Below are 21,504 nucleotides of genomic sequence, written 5' to 3'. Positions count from 1 at the left end.
CCGCCCGGGACAATATAATAAAGTAAAAAAAAAACACGTGTAAAAATAATAAAAAAAATCACAAAAAAAAATAAAAATATTCCCTAATAAATTCTTTTTTTTCTAAATTAAAATAACAAACAATAAAAGTACACATATTTAGTATCGCCGCGTCCGTAACGACCCGCCCTATAAAAGTATTAAGTTAACCCCTTTAGTGAACCCTTAAAAAAAGCAAAAAACAATGCTTTATCATCATACCGCCAAACAAAAAGTGCAATAACGCGCAATCAAAAAGACAGATATGAATAAACATGGTACTGCTGAAAACGTCATCTTGTCCCACAAAAAATGAGCCATGAAACAGCATCATCAGCGAAAAAATAAAAAGGCTCGCAGAATAAAGCAATGCAAAAAAATTATTTTTTATAAAAAATTGTTTTTATTGCATAAAAGCGACAAAATATAAAAAAAGCCATAAATGAGGTATCGCTGTAATTGTACTGACCCAAAGAATAAAACCGCTTCATCAATTTTACCACACGCAGAACGGTGTAAACGGACCCCCCCAAAAGAAATTCATGAAATGCTTGTTTTTGTTCATTCTGCATCCCGGAAATTGGAATAAAAAGCGTTCAAAAAATGTCACATGCCGGAAAATAGTACCAATAAAATCGTCAGCTTGTCGCGCAAAAAATAAGACCTCACATGACACGGTGCATCAAAATACGGAAAAATTATAGCTCTCAAAATGTGGTGATGCAAAAACTATTTTTACAATAAAAAGCGTCTTTTAGCATGTGGCAGCTGCCAAATGTAAAAACCCGCCATATATAGTAAATCAAACCCCCCGTTATCACCCCCTTAGTAAGGGAAAAATAATAAAAATAAAAAAAATGTATTTATTTCCATTTTCCCATTAGGGTTAGGGCTAGGGTTAGGTTTAGGGTTAGGTCTTGGGCTGAGATTAGGGTTAGGGGTGTGTTGGGGTTAGTGTTGGGGTTAGAATTGGGGGTTTCCACTGTTTTGGCACATCAAGGGCTTTCCTAACGCAATATGGCGTTTGATCTCAATTCCAGCCAAAAAGGTCAAATGGCGCTGCTTCCCTTCCGAGCTCTGCCAAGCGCCCAAATAGTGGTTTACCCCCACATATGGGGTATCAGCGTACTGAGGACAAATTGCACAATAACTTTTGGGGTCCTGTTACCCATGGGAAAATAAAAATTGGGGGTGAAAAGATCATTTTTGTCGAAAAAATATGATTTTTTAATTTTACGGCTGTACGTTATAAACGTCTGTGAAGCCCTTGGGGGTTCAAAGTTCTCACCACACATCTAGATAAGTTCCTTGGGGGGGTCTAGTTTCCAAAATGGGGTCACTTGGGAGGGATTTCCACTGTTTAGGCACATCAGGGGCTCTCCAAACGTGACATGGCGCCCGATCTCAATTCCAGTCAATTTTGCGTTGAAAAAGTCAAACGGCGCTCGTTCCCTTCCAAGCTCTGCCATGCACCAAAACAGTGGTTCCCCCCCACATATCAGGTATCGGCGTACTCAGGACAAATTGCACAATAACTTTTGCAGTCAATTTCTCCTGTTACCCTTGGTAAAATAAAAAAATTGAACCTGAAGTAATTTTTTTGTGAAAAAAAGTTAAATGTTCAGTTTTTTTAAACATTAAAAAAATTCCTGTGAAACATCTGAAGGGTTAATAAACTTCTTGAATGTGGTTTTGAGCACCTTGAGGGGGGGGTGCAGTTTTTAGAATGGTGTCAGTTTTGGGTATTTTCTATCATATAGACCCCTCAAAATGACTTCAAATGTGATGTGGTCCCTAAAAATAAAATGGTGTTGTAAAAAGGAGAAATCGCTGGTCAACTTTTAACCCTTATAACTTCCTAACAAAAAAAAATTTTGGCTCCAAAATTGTGCTGATGTAAAGTAAACATGTGGGAAATGTTACTTACTAAGTTTTTTGTGTGCCATATCTCTGTGATTTAAGGGCATAAAAATTCAAAGTTGGAAAATTGCTAAATTTTTGCCAAATTTCCATTTTTTCACAAATAAACGCAAGTTATATCAATGAAATGTTATCACTAACATGAAGTACAATATGTCACGAGAAAACAATGTCAGAATCACTGGGATCCATGGAAGCGTTCCAGAGTTATTACCTCAAAAAGGGACAGTGGTCAGAATTGTAAAAACTGGCCTGGGCATTAACATGCAAACCACCCTTGGGAGTAAAGATCACAGATTCTCAACTGGATTAAGGTCTGGGCTTTGACTAGGCTACTGCAAAACATTTACATGTTTCCCTTTAAACCACTAGAGTGTTACTTTAACAGTATGCTTTGGGTCATTGTCTTGTTGGAAGGTGAACCTCTTTCCCAGTATCAAATCACTGACAGAATGCAACAGGTTTTGCTCAAGAATATCCCTGTATTTCGCACAATCCATCTTCTCCTCAACTCGGACCATTTTCTCTGTCCCTCCTGAAAAGCATAATGCTGCCACCACCATGATTCACTGTGGGGATGGTGTTTTAGCTTGTTGGTTTGGTGCCAGACATAGTGCTTACCTTGGTGGCTAAAAAGTTCAGTATTGGTCTCATCCGACCACAGCACCTTCCTCCATACATTTGGGGAGATTCCCACATATCTCTTGGCAAACTCAAAATGAGTCATGCAATTTTTTATGGAAGTAAAGGCTTTTTTCTGCCCACTCTTTCGCAAAGGTCATCTCTATGGACTGTATTGTTTATTGTGGTCTTATGAATAGTGTTGAGCATTCCGATACCGCAAGTATCGGGTATCGGCCGATACTTGCTGTATCGGAATTCCGATACCGACTTCCGATATTTTTTCAATATCGGAATTCGGCATCGGAATCGGAAGTTCAGTTGATTGACGGCCTGACGTCATCATGATGCACGGTGTGTGCGCATCATGATGCGCCGTCATTTCGGGCCTTCCGGGGGTCTCTGCCGGCCTGCCGGGGGGCTGTGCCGGCCTGCCGGGGGGCTGTGTGGACTGCCCGGGGTCTCTGCCGGCCTGCCGGGGGGCTGTGCCGGCCTGCCGGGGGGCTGTGCACCCTGTGGGGGTCTGTACCGGCCTGCCGGGGGGCTGTGCCGGCCTGCCGGGGGGCTGTGCTGATGTCCGGGGGTCTGTGCAAGCATCGTCCGATGGGACTACAAGTCCCATCGGGCGATGCCTGCTACCATGACAGTGATTGACACATTAGCCAATGATGGGACAGTAGTAGTCCCATCATCCGGCTAATGTGTTAAATGTTAAAAAAAAAAAAAAAAAAATACTACATACATACTACATGCTACATACATACTACATATATACTACATACATACTACATACATACTACATACATACTACATGCATGCTACATACATACTACATATATACTACATACATACTACATACATACTGCATGCTACATACATACTACATACATACTACATACATACTACATGCATGCTACATATATACTACATGCTACATACATACCACATACATACTACATGCATGCTACATATATACTACATGCATGCTACATACATACTACATATATACTACATGCATGCTACATACATACTACATGCTACATGTATGCTACATACATACTACATACATGCTACATATATACTACATACATACTACATATATACTACATGCATGCTACATATATACTACATACATACTACATATATACTACATGCATGCTACATATATACTACATACATACTACATATATACTACATACATGCTACATATATACTACATACATACTACATATATACTACATACATGCTACATACATACTACATACATACTACATATATACTACATGCATGCTACATATATACTACATGCTACATACATACCACATACATACTACATACATGCTACATATATACTACATGCATGCTACATACATACTACATATATACTACATGCATGCTACATACATACTACATGCTACATGCATGCTACATACATACTACATACATACTACATGCTACATACATACCACATATATACTACATACATACAATACATTCATACAATACATACATAGACATACAGTACATATAACATAGAGTAACATACTTACCAATACTTGTCACATTGTTCCCCGAAGCCATTGTCTTTCCGGAATAAATATTAACATAACAAACCACAAAAATACTCACCCACGATCCGAAGCAGTCCACGAGTGTGTCCCACGACGATCTTGGGTAGAGAACTGCAGCATCAGATGATGCTGCCGTTCTCTACGGGCTGCAGGAATCCAATGACGGAAGGTAGGTATCCTTCCGCACTGTATTCCTCCGCCACTTAAAAAAAAAAAAGTCCCTAGTCTCACTTTATGCCATTGCTGTGTGGGAAATTCCCACACAGCAATGGCATAAAGTGAGACTAGGGACTTTTTTTTTTTTAAGTGGCGGAGGAATACAGTGCGGAAGGATACCTACCTTCCGTCATTGGATTCCTGCAGCCCGTAGAGAACGGCAGCATCAGCTGATGCTGCAGTTCTCTACCCAAGATCGTCGTGGGACACACTCGTGGACTGCTTCGGATCGTGGGTGAGTATTTTTGTGGTTTGTTATGTTAATATTTATTCCGTAGACGACAATGGCTTCGGGGAACAATGTGACAAGTATTGGTAAGTATGTTACTCTATGTTATATGTACTGTATGTCTATGTATGTATTGTATGAATGTATTGTATGTATGTAGTATATATGTGGTATGTATGTAGCATGTAGTATGTATGTAGCATGCATGTAGCATGTAGTATGTATGTAGCATGCATGTAGTATATATGTAGTATGTATGTAGCATGCATGTAGTATATATGTAGCATGCATGTAGTATGTATGTGGTATGTATGTAGTATATATGTAGTATGTATGTAGTATATATGTAGCATGTATGTAGTATGTATGTAGCATGCATGTAGCATGTAGTATGTATGTAGCATGCATGTAGTATATATGTAGTATGTATGTAGCATGCATGTAGTATATATGTAGTATGTATGTAGTATATATGTAGCATGTATGTAGTATATATGTAGCATGCATGTAGCATGTAGTATGTATGTAGCATGCATGTAGTATATATGTAGTATGTATGTAGCATGCATGTAGTATATATGTAGCATGCATGTAGTATATATGTAGTATGTATGTAGTATATATGTAGCATGTATGTAGTATGTATGTAGCATGCATGTAGCATGTAGTATGTATGTAGCATGCATGTAGTATATATGTAGTATGTATGTAGCATGCATGTAGTATATATGTAGTATGTATCATGTAGTATGTATGTAGCATGCATGTAGTATATATGTAGCATGCATGTAGTATATATGTAGTATGTATGTTGCATGTAGTATGAATGTAGCATGTATGTAGTATGTAGTATGAATGTAGCATGTATGTAGTATGTAGTATGAATGTAGCATGTAATTTTTTTTTTTTTTTTTTTTTACATTTAACACATTAGCCGGATGATGGGACTACTACTGTCCCATCATTGGCTAATGTGTCAATCACTGTCATGGTAGCAGGCATCGCCAGATGGGACTTGTAGTCCTATCGGACGATGCCTGCACAGACCCCCGGAGCCTGCACAGACCACCGGCAGGCCGGCACAGCCCCCCGGCAGGCCGGCACAGCCCCCCGGCAGGCCGGCACAGCCCCCCGGAGCCTGCACAGACCACCGGCAGGCCGGCACAGACCACCGGAGCCTGCACAGACCCCCTGGCAGGCCGGCACAGCCCCCCGGCAGGCCGGCACAGCCCCCCGGCAGGCCGGCACAGCCCCCCGGAGCCTGCACAGACCACCGGCAGGCCGGCACAGACCACCGGAGCCTGCACAGACCCCCTGGCAGGCTGGCACAGCCCCCCGAAAGGCCCGTACAGACCCCAGAGAGGCTGTACAAGGGCAGGAAAGGGTTTTTCTTATTCCGATACCGGAAGTCCCATAGACTTGAATGGGACTTCCGGTATCGGAATCGGCGATACCGATACTTTTTTTAAAGATCGGCCGATACCATCCGATACGATACTTTGAAGTATCGGATGGTATCGCTCAACTCTACTTATGAATAGATAATACAGACTCTGCTTGGGAACTATGTATCTCCTTCAGCGTTACCTTTGGTCTCTGTGTTGCCTCTCTGATTAATGCCCTCCTTGTCCTCTCTTGGCAGGTTTGTTATGGCTACATGTTCTATCCATTTGATCATAATGGATTTAATGGTGCTCCAGGGGATCATCAAAGATTAGGATTTTTTTTTATAACCCAACCCTGACTTACACTTCTCAAAAAATTTGTCCCAGACTTATTTTGAAATCTCCTTGGTCTTCATGGTGTTGTTTGGTTAGTAGTGCTTCTTGTTTAAAGTTATTGCAGCCTCTATGGCCTTTCAGAAAAGGTGTGTATATGCTGACGGACACTTAGATTGCACACAGGTGGACTTACTATCAATAATCATGTGACTTATGAAGATAATTGCTTGCACCAGAAAATTTTAGGAGCTTCATCACAAAAGGGGTGAGTGCATATGAATATGTAAATTTTTAGCTATTTGATCACATAAATTTAATTTTTGCCTATATTTCTTTCACTTCACCAACTTAAGCTATTTAGTGCTGATGCATCAAACTAAAACCGGATTACAAAAATATTGAAAAAAAGGGCTGTAGAAGCCCACGCGAAATGCGCGTTGGGGGTGCTGGCATGCACAGGGACATTTCTCTATGGGTAAGCACTTGTCAGTTTTTCACTCCCTTTTTTCCTAGGTTATTATTAAGTAGGAGTTCCCTAGTAACTGGGGGACTATTGTCCACTTTATTGTCTATAGATTTGGTGTTTTGATATTCAATTATATGGGCAGGTAGGATTAAAGCTCTATTTAAAGACACCTTAGGCTGATGGAAGAAAAGACAAGTGTGAACAGGTGCAAGCTAAGAGAGCCACTCAATGTAACTAACAAATTAAAGCTGCACTCTGAAACGCTGTAATATGTAAACTTGAAGTATATGAAATTGGGACTGCATTACTGCTGTAGAAAAAAGTAGCGTTCACCTCTTCACAAACTTGCCTTTTTCTGTTTGAAAGTGCCTGTCAGTTTTTTGATATTTGTAGTTCATGCCCTCTGATTCAGTACTCCTCCGATTCGCCTAAGGAGGTTTTAAAGAGAGCTTGATCCTATCTCACCATAATATTGAAAGCTTTTAGACCTGAAGAGGCATCATGTTAGGTTTAGGGTCCCAACAAAGGAGTGCACCTTTTCGCTGGCTGTTGGGAAAACATGAACTGGCCAATTCGTGCGCTCAGTAACTTCATTATTTATCATGTTTTCTATAGCAGTAATGCAGATCCAATTTCATATAGCCAAAGTTTACATATTATAGCATTTCAGAGTGTGGCATTAATTTGTTAGTTATATAGTAGAGTGGCTCTTTTAGCTCGCACCTGTTCACACTTACCTTTTTTGTTTTGAAGTGCTGCTCAGGTGTTTTTATATTTTTTATTTTATATGACAGAGCTGAGACAAGGTTTCTTTGTTGTGGGAGGTCTGCGGGGATACCATTTTTATTTCCATACAATTTTTTCATTGCGATTTACTCCACTTTTTATTAGAATAGTATTAAATAAACAAGGCTCCTATGCCTGCACAATCACCTGGGACTTAAATTTCATTCAGTCCTATGAGTAGATTAGCAGATCACATGTGACCGCTGCTCAATTCAAACAGGGAGAGGGGGTGGATGGAGCCCTCTTTAAAGTGAACATTGGGACAAGCGATAAGTTACATACTGTGGGCTCACTTGGTGAGGTGGATCCCCTAATCTCAAGGTCCGGGTGGGCACACAAGCCACAGGCATCAGAGCAGCAGCAAGGTGGAGCATACAGAAAACGAATAGCTGAGGGACTGAAAATCCCAGGAAGACAGGTGGAATGCTGGAAACTGCAAGCAGGCGGGAGCTGTCCAGGAGACCACAGGCAAGCAGATAGACACGTAGATAACAAACTACATGTTTTAATAATACACTGGAAACTGCAAGCGGAGAGGAGAAATCCTGGAAGCCACAGATGGATACATAGAAAGCAAGCTAATTAATTAGTGGGTGTGTATAAACTGAAACCCAGCACCCCAGACCTTCACTTGAGCTACAATTTGAGCTCTGACAACATTCCAAAAATCCACACTGCCACCAAAGCATGGTTTATCAAGAGGCTGAAGACCAGATCCACTGCAGAGGTGGCTGGCACTTTTAATGTGTCTCCGCGTCAAGTACAAAGAATTAAAAAAAGATTTGAAGAGACTGGAGATGTGTTTGACAAGCCAAGGTCCGGCAGACCACACAAGACAACTGCTCAGGAGGAACATTTGTTGGTTAAAAAATCCAAAGCAAGCACCTCTTCCACTGCAGCAGAGCTCCAACAGGCCTGGTCACCTCAAGTCCCTGTGTCAACTAGAACAGTTTGTAGCATTCTGTCTCGAAATGGCCTCCATGGTCGAATCAGTGCCCAGAAGCCAGCAATGAACAAAAGACAAATAAAAAACCGTGTGGCATTTGCAAAGTCCCACAGCCTGCTAAACAGATGGACGCTGGAAAACTGGCAGAAGGTGGATTTCTTTGATGAATCTTCAGTAGAATTACACCACAGCCGCCGCAAATACTGCAGGAGACCTACTGGAGCCCGTATGGATCCAAAATACACCCAGAAAACTTGGTGGTGGAAAGATCATGGTCTGGGGTTACATTCAACATGGGGGTGTGTGAAACATTTGCAAGGTGGAAGGCAATATCAATAGCCTAAAATATCAAGAAGTATTAGCTACCACTTATATTTCAAATCATAAAAGGGGTCAAATTCTGCAGCAGGATGTGCTCCATCTCATACATCCATCTCTACAACAATGTTCCTCCAGGCAAAAAAGATCAAGGTGCTCAAGGACTGTCCAGCCCAGTCACCAGACATGAACATCATTGAGCATGTTTGGGGTAGGATGAAAGAGGAAGCTTGGAAGACAATACCAAAGAATCTAGATGAACTCTCGGAGGCATGTAAGACTGCATTCTTTGCTATTCCTGGTAACTTCATTAATAAATTGTATGAATCATTGTTGAACCACATGGATGCAGTCCTTCAAGCTCATGGAAGTCACAAAAAATATTAAATATGACTCTAACAGCACCACAACTTCATTCACCAATGTTATGCAACATATATTTGTATTTTAAGTTAATTATTTGTTTGAATATCACATTACTTTCTATGGCTGACAAAACTTTTGTCTTGCCAGAATCTGACCATTCTGTGTCCATTAAATGATCAATATTTCTGCATTGATGCCAATTTATTTTCTTAACTTAAACCACATTTCGAAGGGTTTCAGCTTTCAAAAGAATAATTTATACAACCAATGGATGAATTTAACATCAGGTTATATGCTTTTATTTACATAACATGGATAAGCGACATAACTTCTGTCAGGGAGTGTATAACATGTTGGCCGCAGATTAGACTGCATTTTCATACTAAAGGGTTCCTTTTAAAGGGGCTGGCTGACGACATATTTTAATAGCTAAGCCAGTCGATTTCTCAATCTATAGATATGCAGGTTAGCAAAGGTATTGAAATTAAAAATCATCCAGCCCCATAGAGCAACTCCTCTAGTCACGTGTCAATACGGTAGATCAGCGTTCCCCAAATCGAGACCACCAACAGGTCATGTTTTCAGGATTTTCTTAGTATTGCCCAGGTTATAATTGCATCACCTTGACAAGCAAGAATTCTATCACCTTTGCAATACTAAGGAAATCCTAAAAACACGATCTGTTGGTGGCTCTTGAGGACTGAAGTTGGGGAGCACCGCAGTATATACACTGCTGTGTTGGACACAAACTTGAAAAGCATTATCCCGGGACAGGAGCTTGAAGGTGAAGATTGGGTCACCTGTCATGGGCAAATTTATATTCAGGTAGTAAAGGGTCAAAACACATCACCCAAAGAAGGTTGCATTTTCATATTTGCTTTTTAGACTCTTTATACATCTATATACATCAGTGTTATAAAAAAATAGCTTTTATTATAAATTGGCATTATGATTACAAACCAGGTTGTATCTTCCATCATTAGTGACCTCAGAATGAAAATTATAAAAAAAAAAAACTCTACAGTGTATAACATACAGAAATACTTCCTACTCGTGTAATTGATGATGAAACGTTCATTTATTCTACATATTACAACGTAAATCACAGAGTGCATCGTTTTTGTCAACACCTATCAGAATGAAATCAATATCACAAGTCATCATTGAGCCTTTCATCTCCGTATCTGAAAATAGAGCTTGAATAAAGCAAAACAGAAACATTTTGGAGTTTCTACATTTAAACCCCAAATCCCCCTCCATCCATGTTACATTTAAAAGGTCTGAGGCCCAAGATGTTTAGTTGGAAAGATACCATAAGTTTAACGCCTAGAAAGGAGACATGAAAGACTCTTTTCACACTTCCATTCATCGTAACGTCACATTTGATGGCAATAATAATGCGGCAATGCTGGTAGCCAAGTTCTTGCTGTGATCACCTGAGGAAGCCAGGTCTAAGCATAGATTTCCAATGCAGTGACTGTGAAGAATGGCTGTCCATGAAAAATATAATACATATGAACCAAGGTATTTCCACAATATATCCAAATATTACTATATGGCACTTCAACATAGATACTTCAACAAAGAGGTGGCAACAAATCAATGTATAAACCACAAAGAAGCGAACCAATTTATTACATTTAAAATATTCTTTTTTATTGAAAATCATTTATTTTTTAAAAATGACCACAATATACATAAATCCATGGAAAAATTACCCCACAAGAGGGCAGCAGCAAGCCAATCAGAAATACAATCATTTTATCTTATGTGCAAAAAAGCATCATATATCATCACTATAAACCGCACACCAAAAGGAAATTTTTTTTTTATATATGTATACTCATGCCTATATATTTAGAAAAAAGCATAAATGCTTATATAAAATTATACTGGCAATAAAAGTTTTTTCTCTTATTCGAACTGCGACAGTTTTCATATAAATGTATCAGGACAAAATTATAGATGGAAGAAAATATTGCTCCTAATAACACCACTGCATTATTATAGGCAAAAAGGAACTTTTCCAGTCAAAAATAGATAGAGACAGCGTGTGTCAGTCCGTATACAAATAGACGGAGATTGACAAATTTCCATACAGACACTGTATAGCCGTGTACGCTCCTCACACACTACTGTATACCGCCTTGTATCATGGACAAATACAAGCTATCTGTGTTTGACTCTGGAAAAACAAGCCGAGGAGATTTTCCATTTTTCCAGACCTACACCTTAGAGAGCTGTCCGCTTTTCAAACAGTTTCGTATATCTGCTGTTTGATAACGGTCAAAACTAGACAGAGACAGCGTGTGTCACTCCGTATACAAATAGACGGAGATTGACAATTTTCCATACAGACACCGTATAGAGCTGTCCCATTCTCAAACAGTATTGTATATCTGCCGTTCGCATTACAGTCACATCTATACAGAGTCATTGTGTGTGTGTGACACTCCGTAACTACATATACAGAGATTGTTAGTTACACAAAAAATGCATACAGCTGTACACTTCTGATACAGTTCTGTATATCTGATTGTTGGATTACGGTCAAATACATACTGGGAGAGTGTCTGAGACTAATAAAATTTATATATATATAAGATATAAGTTTTTTAATACACCTTACACAGCTGGACGCTCCTCATACAGTACCATCTCTCTGCTGGTATTTTTGGTACGTTTTCCCAAACATGAGGAAGTATGGTGGAAGAGACCGCAGACATGGGCAGGGGGGCGCAGCTGGTACTAATGGTGGTGGTGCACCGGCTGGTTCCTGCAAAAGCACAATAGCAGCTAAGGCAGGAGGTGTTGAGCCTGCGTCATCGTCTGGCCCAAGAAGGCCTGTAAGGTTCCCTTTTCTTGGAGTAGGAAAACAGCTTTTAAAGCCGGAGCATCAGGAACAGGTTTTGGCGTACATTGCCGAAACAGCCACCAGCTCTATTGCCTCCTCTTCTGATCGTTTGAAACCTGCAAGCACTGAGTCGTCAGTGCAGGGTTTTGGTCAGGAAAAACACCTTTCCTTGTGTCCTTCACCCCCACCAAAAGTTAAGGATGCGGCAGCCCACACTTCAGATTACTCTATGGAGCTCTTTTCACATACCATGCCTGGGTTATCCAGTCAAATCCTGAATTCCCCAGTCCAAGATGAATCATGGAGTGCACTGATGCACAGCCACTGCTAGATGATTCTGCTGGTACATTGACCCAGAGCACTACATTGCCCTTTCAGTCTACTGAGCCAGAATCTGACCCTGATGAAACTCAGGTGCCCCTTCCCGCATACTATACCACCTTATACGGTGACACAGAGGAAGGTAAAGAGGAAGGTGCAGATGATTCTGAAGAGGAGGTGATGGATGACCCAGTCCTTTACCCGGATTGGCATCCATTGGAGGAGGAGGGTGGCGCTGGCAATAGTTCAGATAAGGTGAAGGATCCGCAGCAGGCATTGACATCGCAGCAGCGGTTATCTGGCAGGCCCGTAGCTGTCCAAAAACGTGGACCAAAAACTAAAAGAGTTGCAGGACAGCTTGGCCTGATGGTCAACTTAGCACAGTGTGCAAGACCAGAAAATGTATACCATAGTAGGAAGAGTGCAGTTTGGCACTTCTTTGTCCAAAATCCTACTGATGAGGCAAAGATTACCCGTAAGAAGTGCGGAAGGACGTTTAGCCGAGGTAAACAACTCGAATACTAGTTGCATGCTTAGACATTTAATCAACATGCACTTGCAAGCGTGGACTGACTACAAAACCTCAGGTACCATAGGTGCACCTGCTGCGACTAAGACCACCGCCACCGTTAAGCACACCACCAGCACTAAATGTGGAGGTGTCGTCGCAAGGCTAATGCACTCAGGGAATCACAATGGTTTTGCAACACAACACTGAATCTAGGCCATCACCACCAATACCATCACCAACCCCCTCTCACTCCGTCCGGTCCACCGCTACTTCCCCCATATGCAGCTCTCCAGTCCAGCTCACCCTACCACACACTCTGAGTAGGACACGAAAGTACTCATCCTCTCATCCGCGTACACTGTGTTTGAACGCCTACATTGCCAAACTAATCTCATTAGAGATGATGCCCTACCGTTTGGTTGAAAGAGAAGCTTTCCGTGAGCTCATGGCCTACGCTGTCCCTACCCAGTTGGCACTTCTTTTCTCGAATAGCCATCCCTGCCCTCCACCGGCATGTGAAAGACCGCAATGTCCATGCACTCAGTCAGTGAGTGGAAAGGTGCACCTCACAACAGATGCATGGACCAGTCGGCATGGCCAGGGCCGCTACGTGTCCATCACTGTGCACTAGGTTAATGTGGTGGATGCAGGCTCCACAGGGGACAGCAGCGGTAGAACAGTGCTGCCTAGCCCATGGTATAGGAAATAGTTGGCTGTAGGCTTTCGACCCTCATCCTCCTCCAAAAGGGAAAGCTCGTCCACAGAGCGCAGTCGCACGAGCACTCCATCCGCAGCTGGCAGTGTTGCACACGAGGTGTCCCACTATCGAACAGCTAGTGGTAAGCGTCAGCAGGCTGTGTTAAAGATGATGTCTTTGTGCGACAACAGACACACCGCAGAGGTACTGGCAGACTACTTGCAGCGACAAACTGAGTCATGGCTGGGCAGTCTACATCTTGAAGCAGGCAAGGTAGTCAGTGATAACGGCCGTAATTTTGTGGCAGCCATAGCCCGTGTAAAACTCAAACACATACCTTGCCTGACTCACACTTTGAACCTGGTGATGCAGTGCTTCCTTAAAAATTATCCCGAGTTAACATCACTGTTCCATAAGGTGCGAAGACTGCTCGCACATCCGTTGCTCGGCCGTACAATCCAATCATATGCAGAAGCTGCAGCGATTGCTCCACCTTCCCAAGCACCGCCTAATCATAGATGTTGCAGCAAGGTGGAACTCCATCCTGCACATGGTTGAGAGGCTGTGCGAACAGAGGCAGGCTGTAATACATTTGTGGGAGGATACACGGGCAGGCAGTTTGAGGGAAGACATGGAATTGTCAGGTGTGCAGTGGTCAAAGCTGAATGACCTCTGTAAAGTCCTTCAGTGTATTGAGGAATGCACATGGCTGGTAAGCGCAGACGACGCCATCATAAGCATGAGTATCCCACTTATGCATCTGCTCATGCAAAGTTTGACGCACATTATGGATCTGGCGTCTGCAGCAGAGGAGGAGGAACAGGAGGAGGAGGAGGGATGCCTTTCTGACAGTCAGCCATTGTCTGGTCAGGGAACTGTCCTGGACGAGGTGGAGGAAGAAGAGGAGGAGGAGGATGAGGGGGATGATTATTTTGGGCAGGAGGATGCTTCTCAGGGGGCAAGAGAAAATGTTGGCTTTCCAAGGTCAGGTACAATGTTTGTGCGTGACTGTAGGGATGGGGATTTGCTGGAAAATGCTCCTCCACCCAGCACTGGCAGTGCATTATTGACACCTGGAACATTGGCCCACATGTGCGATTATGCCTTGCAGATCCTAAAAAGGGACCCCCGCATTGCCAAAATGATGAAAGATGACGACTACTGGCTGGCCAGCATCCTCAATCCACGCTACAAAGGCAAATTACACAACATCATGCCACAGGAGAACATAGAGATAATATTGGATAACAAACAAGCAACTCTGCTAAACTGTTTGAGGCTTTCCCAGCACACAGCAGCGGTGCTGGTTCTCCCATGAGCCATAGTGGGCACAATGGAAGGTGTTTGTGGTGCACACAGCCAAAGTGGCATTGGAGACAGGGGTTTAATGACCATGTTGTGGAATGATTTCTCTAGTACCGCTCACACGACTGCTAATACTGCATCGATTACAAGTGACAGGAGACAGCAGTTGTCAACTATGGTTACAAACTACTTCTCCTGTATCGATGTTCTCCCTCACAGGTCATTCCCCTTTGACTATTGAGCCTCTAAACTGGACACCTGGCCTGAATCGGCACACTATGCCTTACAGGAGCTCGCTTGCCCTGCTTCTAGTGTGTTATCTGAAAGAGTCTTCAGTGCAGCTGGATCAATCCTGACAGAAAAAAGGACCCATATGTCGACCCAAAATGTTGATGATCTAACCTTCATTAAAATGAACCATGCAGGGGTTTCAAAGGATTTTGTCCCTCCTTTCCCTGATGACATAGTTTGCCTGAAAACTGCCTCGCTTTTGTCCTCCTCTTCCTCGGACTTGCCCAATTCCGCCATTTGCTGCAGCTGAATGTCCAGCCTACACATCAACATATGCCATTTTTTAACCCCTTAGTGACGGAGCCAATTTTTTAAATTCTGACCAATGTCACTTTATGTGGTGATAACTCTGGAACGCTTCAACAAATCCCATTGATTTGGAGAATGTTTTTTCGTGGCACATTATAATTTATGATAATGGTAAATTTAGGTCGATAAGTTTTGTGTTTATTTATAAAAAGTTTCAGAAATTTGACAAAAATGTAAAAAAATTGCAATTTTCAAAAGTTGAATGATTATCCCTTTAATCCAGATAGTCATATCACACAAAGAAATTAATTAATAACATTTCCCACATGCTTTACATCAGCACCATTTTTAAAACGCTAATCTATTTTATTAGCCTTTTAGGAGGTTTAATAATGTAGCAGCAATTTTTCATTTTTTAAAGGAAATTTACAAAATTTATTTTTTTGAGGGACCTATCCAGGTTTGAAGTGACTTTGGGGGTCCTATGCATTGGAAGACCCCAAATGTGATACCTTTTTAAAAACGTCACCCCTCGACATATTGAAAACTGCTGTCGGGTGGTTTATTAACCCTTCAGGTGATTTTCAGGAATTAATGCAAAGTGGTATAGCAGGAATGAAAAAGTGTTTGTTTACCTCCTAAATGACGCTCACTTCCGAACTGACAGCTAGAGCCGGGAGACTCTAAGGCCGCTATTTGGCCATGAACTGCTATAAAAAAACATCAGGACCACACAATCATAATCTCGGTGTGTCAATTAGATTAAAGCAGAAGCCCCCACAATCTATTAACCATTTATTAGATGTAGTATCTTTTGACAGCAGCAACTAAGGGGTTAAACAGATCTGGATGGTGCGAACACTAATCATTTGTGACACAGCAAGTTGTCAGCTATAGTGTACAGCCGACAGCTGCTGGATTGTCACCTGTGTAGAGATGATATTCTCTTATATCTCAGGTCAGTAAAAAGACGTATTTGCTGTCATTAAGGGGTTAAACCTCCCCAACTGGGCTGCCCACCCCCCCAAGGGCTGGGGTCAACACCTGGCGCACCCGGGCAAGTGCCGTTGCTCTGAACAGTTGGATGGGCCCACTGATGGCCGGCGGCACTGGCACAGGGCCCCTCATAGTACAATACAGTGTCTCTCATGGTGGGGGGCCCACACGCCGTCAGACACACCAGCATTCTATGAGGGGCCCTGTGCCAGTACCGTCGACCACGAGTGTGTCCCCCCTGCTTGGTCATGGCCACAGTACTTGCAAGTTGCAATACTTACCTTTCCTTGCTCCACGGCTGTGTAGTCTGGGCAGTTAAATCCTTCACAGGGACGGCCACTAGAAATTTGATGTATTGATCGATGATGGTTAAGCTGTAGCTATGGCCTGTCCTGCTGGCCTCTACCTTCAGATGATCAATGGCTACCATTTGTAATGGACCTCAACTTACAAGCGGATGCAGTGCTGCTTTATGATCACCTTTCACGGTTGTGATAGTCACAGACGTGTGACATTCCTGCCAGCATTTTTCAATGTCTCCTCTCATGCCAATCTAATAGAATCGCATACGGCCTGTGGCTTCTGTCTTTTGCACTCCAAAAAAACCAGACACATCATGATAGGCAGTGAGGACCATATCTACATCTCTCCCTGTGTTCACAATTTGATGGAGACGAGTAACGGTGATGTGATCCACGCTACTGCGATAAAGCAATCCTTTCTTCACAAAGAACCATTTTCGCTGTCTCCACAGACACAGTAATTGAGGGTTTGCATCACCTCTGCAACATCTACCGGGAGGTTTTCCCGCAATGAGTAATTCCCAAATTTCTGCTAACACTCGACTTTCCATCTGTACTTGTATCCATGTAGTTTCCAGTAGCGGAGAGCCTGGACTGGCCTTTCCCTTTTTCTACTTTTTAAATTCTGGTGTAATACATAGTGAGCCTGTGAGTGTCTGTGTCTGACTCCGGAAGTATAGATGGAAATTTACAATTACCCCTAGACTGGATACACCTGGTATGTGCTGATACAGTACCTTTGTTCAAAATTTGTTATTACGATATCATCCATTGGGAGTGAGCGTGTGTGGTTTACGCCTTCTATATATACAGTGAATCGGAGATACCAATTTTTACCCTATACTCGATACAGCTTATATCTTGTTATACAGTACCTTTGTTCGACATTTAGTATTATGGTCAAATACATACTGGGTAAGCGTCTTAGAGTGACTATGGGACTATGTGTTGTGAGTTCATTTTCCCCTTTACCGTCGATGTCTGATGAACTCCCTCTTCTGGTGAAGGAAGGTAGTGAGGCTGATTACCAAACACCTGATCTGGTAGATGATGACTAGGTAACAGGAAATTCTGACTGGATATAAGGCAGCCGACGCCCTACTGAGTCGTTGGTGATTTCTCTGCTGGATTCTTGGAGACCAGTCTGATTTCTGCTTCCCAAAGATAAGTTTTTGCTCTGCTATTGAACTTATTATTTTTGCTTTGTTTTCCTTGTTTTTTGGAGTTCAGCCATCCCCGGTCGGGGGTGTGCTGAGTTCCATTTTTGTCTCTGATCAGTTTGTCTCTTTACTCTGTCTTCAGAATTTACCTGAGTGCTGATGTAGTCTTTTTGAAGTCCTAGCGACTTCAGGGCCTGTTTTTCCTATCAGACGGTTGGGACATTTTTTGGTAGGGTTTTTTATGGATTGCAGACAGCAGTTTTTCTATCCTGTCCTTTTTAATTAGCTTGGGCCCCATCGTTTGCTCAACCTATCTTTCTATCTGTGTTAGTGTTTTCATCTTGCTTCACCGTCATTATATGTTGGGGGCTGCCTATTGCTTTGGGGTCTGCTCTGGGGCAGTTTAGATTTCCCCTTTCTTTCTTTAGGCCTATTTAGTTCTCCGGCTGTGTTCGAGGGGTCTAGGGCATCGTAGGAACCCCCCACGGCTACTGTTAGTTGTTGTGGATAGGATCAGGGGTCTGCAATCCGATAGCTACCAACCTCTCTGGTTTTCTGGATTTAGCTTGTATTTTTGTTTTTTCCTCCTTCGGTGACTCATTCATAACACTATGTATACGGAGATTTCAATTGTACCCTATAATATACATACTTGCTATCTTGTTATCCAGTACCTCTTTTACAACATTTTTTGTTATTGTCAAACCCAGACTGAGTGAGCGTCTGAGGGTGGCTCCAGAAATATATACCGATATTTCAAATTTTGCAAACACTGTATACAGCTGTACGCTTCTGATACAGTAACCTTTTTTGCTATTTAGATTCTGGTGTATTCCATAATGAGCCTGTGAACATCTGTCTGTTACTCCGGAAATATATTTGGAGATTTAAGATTACCCCAACACTGTATACAGCTGTACACTTGTGTTACATTACCCATTTACAGCTTTTCATATTCTTGTGTAATCCTTACTGGGCTTGAGAGCGTTTGTGTCTGCCTCCTGAAATATATACGGAGATTCCTAATGTTTACACTATACTATATATACCTTGTATCTGGTGATACTGTACCCTTTTTCAACTTTTTATTTTATTGTGTACTCCATACTGAGCCTGTGAGCATCTGTGTATGACTCATGAAATATATACGGAGATTTACTGTTATCCCTATACAAATCAAAATCCCAAATCAAATTTATTATTATCGCCAAGTACATATTACATATATACAAGGAATTCTTTGTGGCAAAGAGGCAACATAATATATAACAACAGATACAACAAGTAACATCTAACAAGACAGATACAGTATATAGTCTACACATGACGATTTAATTGTTGAACAGAGAGTGGATAGAAGCTGTTCATATGGCGGTTGGTACTGCATTTGGGGACTCTGAAGCGACGTCCTGAAGGGAGTAGTTGGAATGAGGAGTGTCCCGGGTGAGAGGGATCGGATGAAATTTTCAATGCGTGGGATCGAATACTCTTATCATAAAGATCCTGGATTTTAGGCAGGGGGGAGCCTATAATTCTCTCTGCTGTTCTGAAAGTCCTTTGTAAGCGGAGTTTGTCATGCGCAGTGGCTCCCCCATACCAGACTATCAGAGAGGAACAAATCACAGATCTGATGACAGCATTAAATAATAAGATCAGCAGATTCTTAGACAAACCATATCTTTTCAGCTGACGCAGGAAGAACATCCTCTGTTGTGCTTTTCTTATAACAGCATCCACGTTTTTCCCCCATTTAAGATCATGAGAGATGATAACACCAAGGAATTTGGTCTCTGTGACCCTAAGAACCACTTCGTCATGGATGTAGATTGGAAGTATCTCATGTTGATCTTTCCTAAAATCCACAACCATCTCAGCAGTTTTTTTAGTGTTGAGTACAAGATTATTGGCTTTACACCAGTCACATATTCTTTCCACCTCACTCCGATACAAGTCTTCAGCATTTCCCCTGATGAGACCAATCAGTGTCATATCATCGGCAAATTTCAAGATTTTTACTGAGTCTGCTGAAGAGATGCAATCATTCGTATAGAGAGAAAACAGTAACGGGGACAAAACACACCCCTGAGGTGCCCCGATGTTTGTGACCAAGGTGTCCGAAGTGAATGGTCCAACTTTTACACTCTGTATCCTGGCTGCCAGGAAGTTATAAATCCACAAGCATAAGTTGAGAGGGACTCCAAGAGCTACCATTTTCTTATGAAGTAAATTCGGATCAATGGTATTGAACGCTGAGCTAAAGTCCATGAAAAGAATCCGGACATATGAGTGCCGTTCATCTGTATGATCCAAAATGTACTTCAGTGCCAGATTGACAGTGTCGTTTGCCGAACGATTCTCCTTATAGGCAAACTGAAGCGGGTCCCATAGCTTCTGCGTGAATTTTATCAGGTGGGACATCATAATTCTTTCGAAGACTTTCATAGCTACAGATGTGAGTGCTACTGGTCTATAGTCGTTCAACTCAGAGGATCCCACTTTCTTGGGGACAGGGATAATTGTGGAATTTTTCCAACACTATACTGTATAGAGCTGTACGCTTCTGACACAGTACCATATATCTGCTGGTATTTTGGGTCCATTTTCCAAAACATGAGAAAGTATGGTGGAAGAGGATGCGGACGTGGGCGTGGGGGGCCACCTGGTACTGATGGTGGTGTTAGTTCATCTTCTGGTAGTGCCAAAAACACAATAGCAGCTAAGGCAGGAGGTGTTAAGCCTGCATCATGGTGTAGCTCTGGAAGGCTCCCTTTTCTCGGAGTAGGTAGACTGCTTTTAAAGCCGGAGCATCAGGAACTGTTTTTGGCTTACATTGCTGAAACGGCCTCCAGCTCTATCGCCTCCTCTTCTGAATTTTAAAAAAATGCAAGCACTGAGTCGTCAGTGCAGGTTTCTGGTCAGGAGCAACCCCTTTCCTTGTGTCCTTCACCCACACCAAAAGTGAAGGATGCGGCAGCACACACTTCAGATTACTCCATGGAGCTCTTTTCACATACCATGCCTGGGTTAATTAAAAATGGGGCCCATCATATACTGGAGCATTCCAAATGGGGGACATCAGACGCTGGAGCAGCGTTTACGGGACTCATTATACACTGGAGCTTTAGAAATGGAGCCCATTATATATTGAGCATTATTAGGGCCCTTCATACACTGGACCATCATCTATGAGGCCCATCATATACTGGAGCATTCCAGATGGGGGACACCAAACACTGGAGCAGCATTTACAGGGCCCATTATACACTGGAGCATTAGAAATGGAGTGTCAGGAACACCGCACTGCACTTGGTCACTGAGCCAGTGCGCGTGTCCTGAGTGCAAAAACAGTGCTCAAAGATACCTGTGGAGCGGGGCAGCAGCGGTGATGATGCGTGCTTCAGACTACCAGGACCTGAAGCACGTGACTGTTGGGGGCATGACCTAAGCTCCACAGAGCTAGGAGCTGCAGGGAAACTCCTAGAAAGGTAACTACGGGACAAGTTACCAAGGGGCATAGACAGGGACGTAAACCAGATCAAGCCGGGTCAAAGCACGAGATAGCAGGACAGTACCAAAGGGTTAGACAGAGCAATTAGTCAGGACGTAGCAATAGATCAGAAAACGGAGTAACAATAGCCAA

The sequence above is a fragment of the Dendrobates tinctorius genome, unplaced genomic scaffold (assembly GCF_039654945.1).
Source record: "Dendrobates tinctorius isolate UK_male_01 unplaced genomic scaffold, ASM3965494v1 ptg000113l, whole genome shotgun sequence".
NCBI lineage: Eukaryota > Metazoa > Chordata > Amphibia > Anura > Dendrobatidae > Dendrobates > Dendrobates tinctorius.
This window is presented reverse-complemented; position numbering follows the sequence as displayed.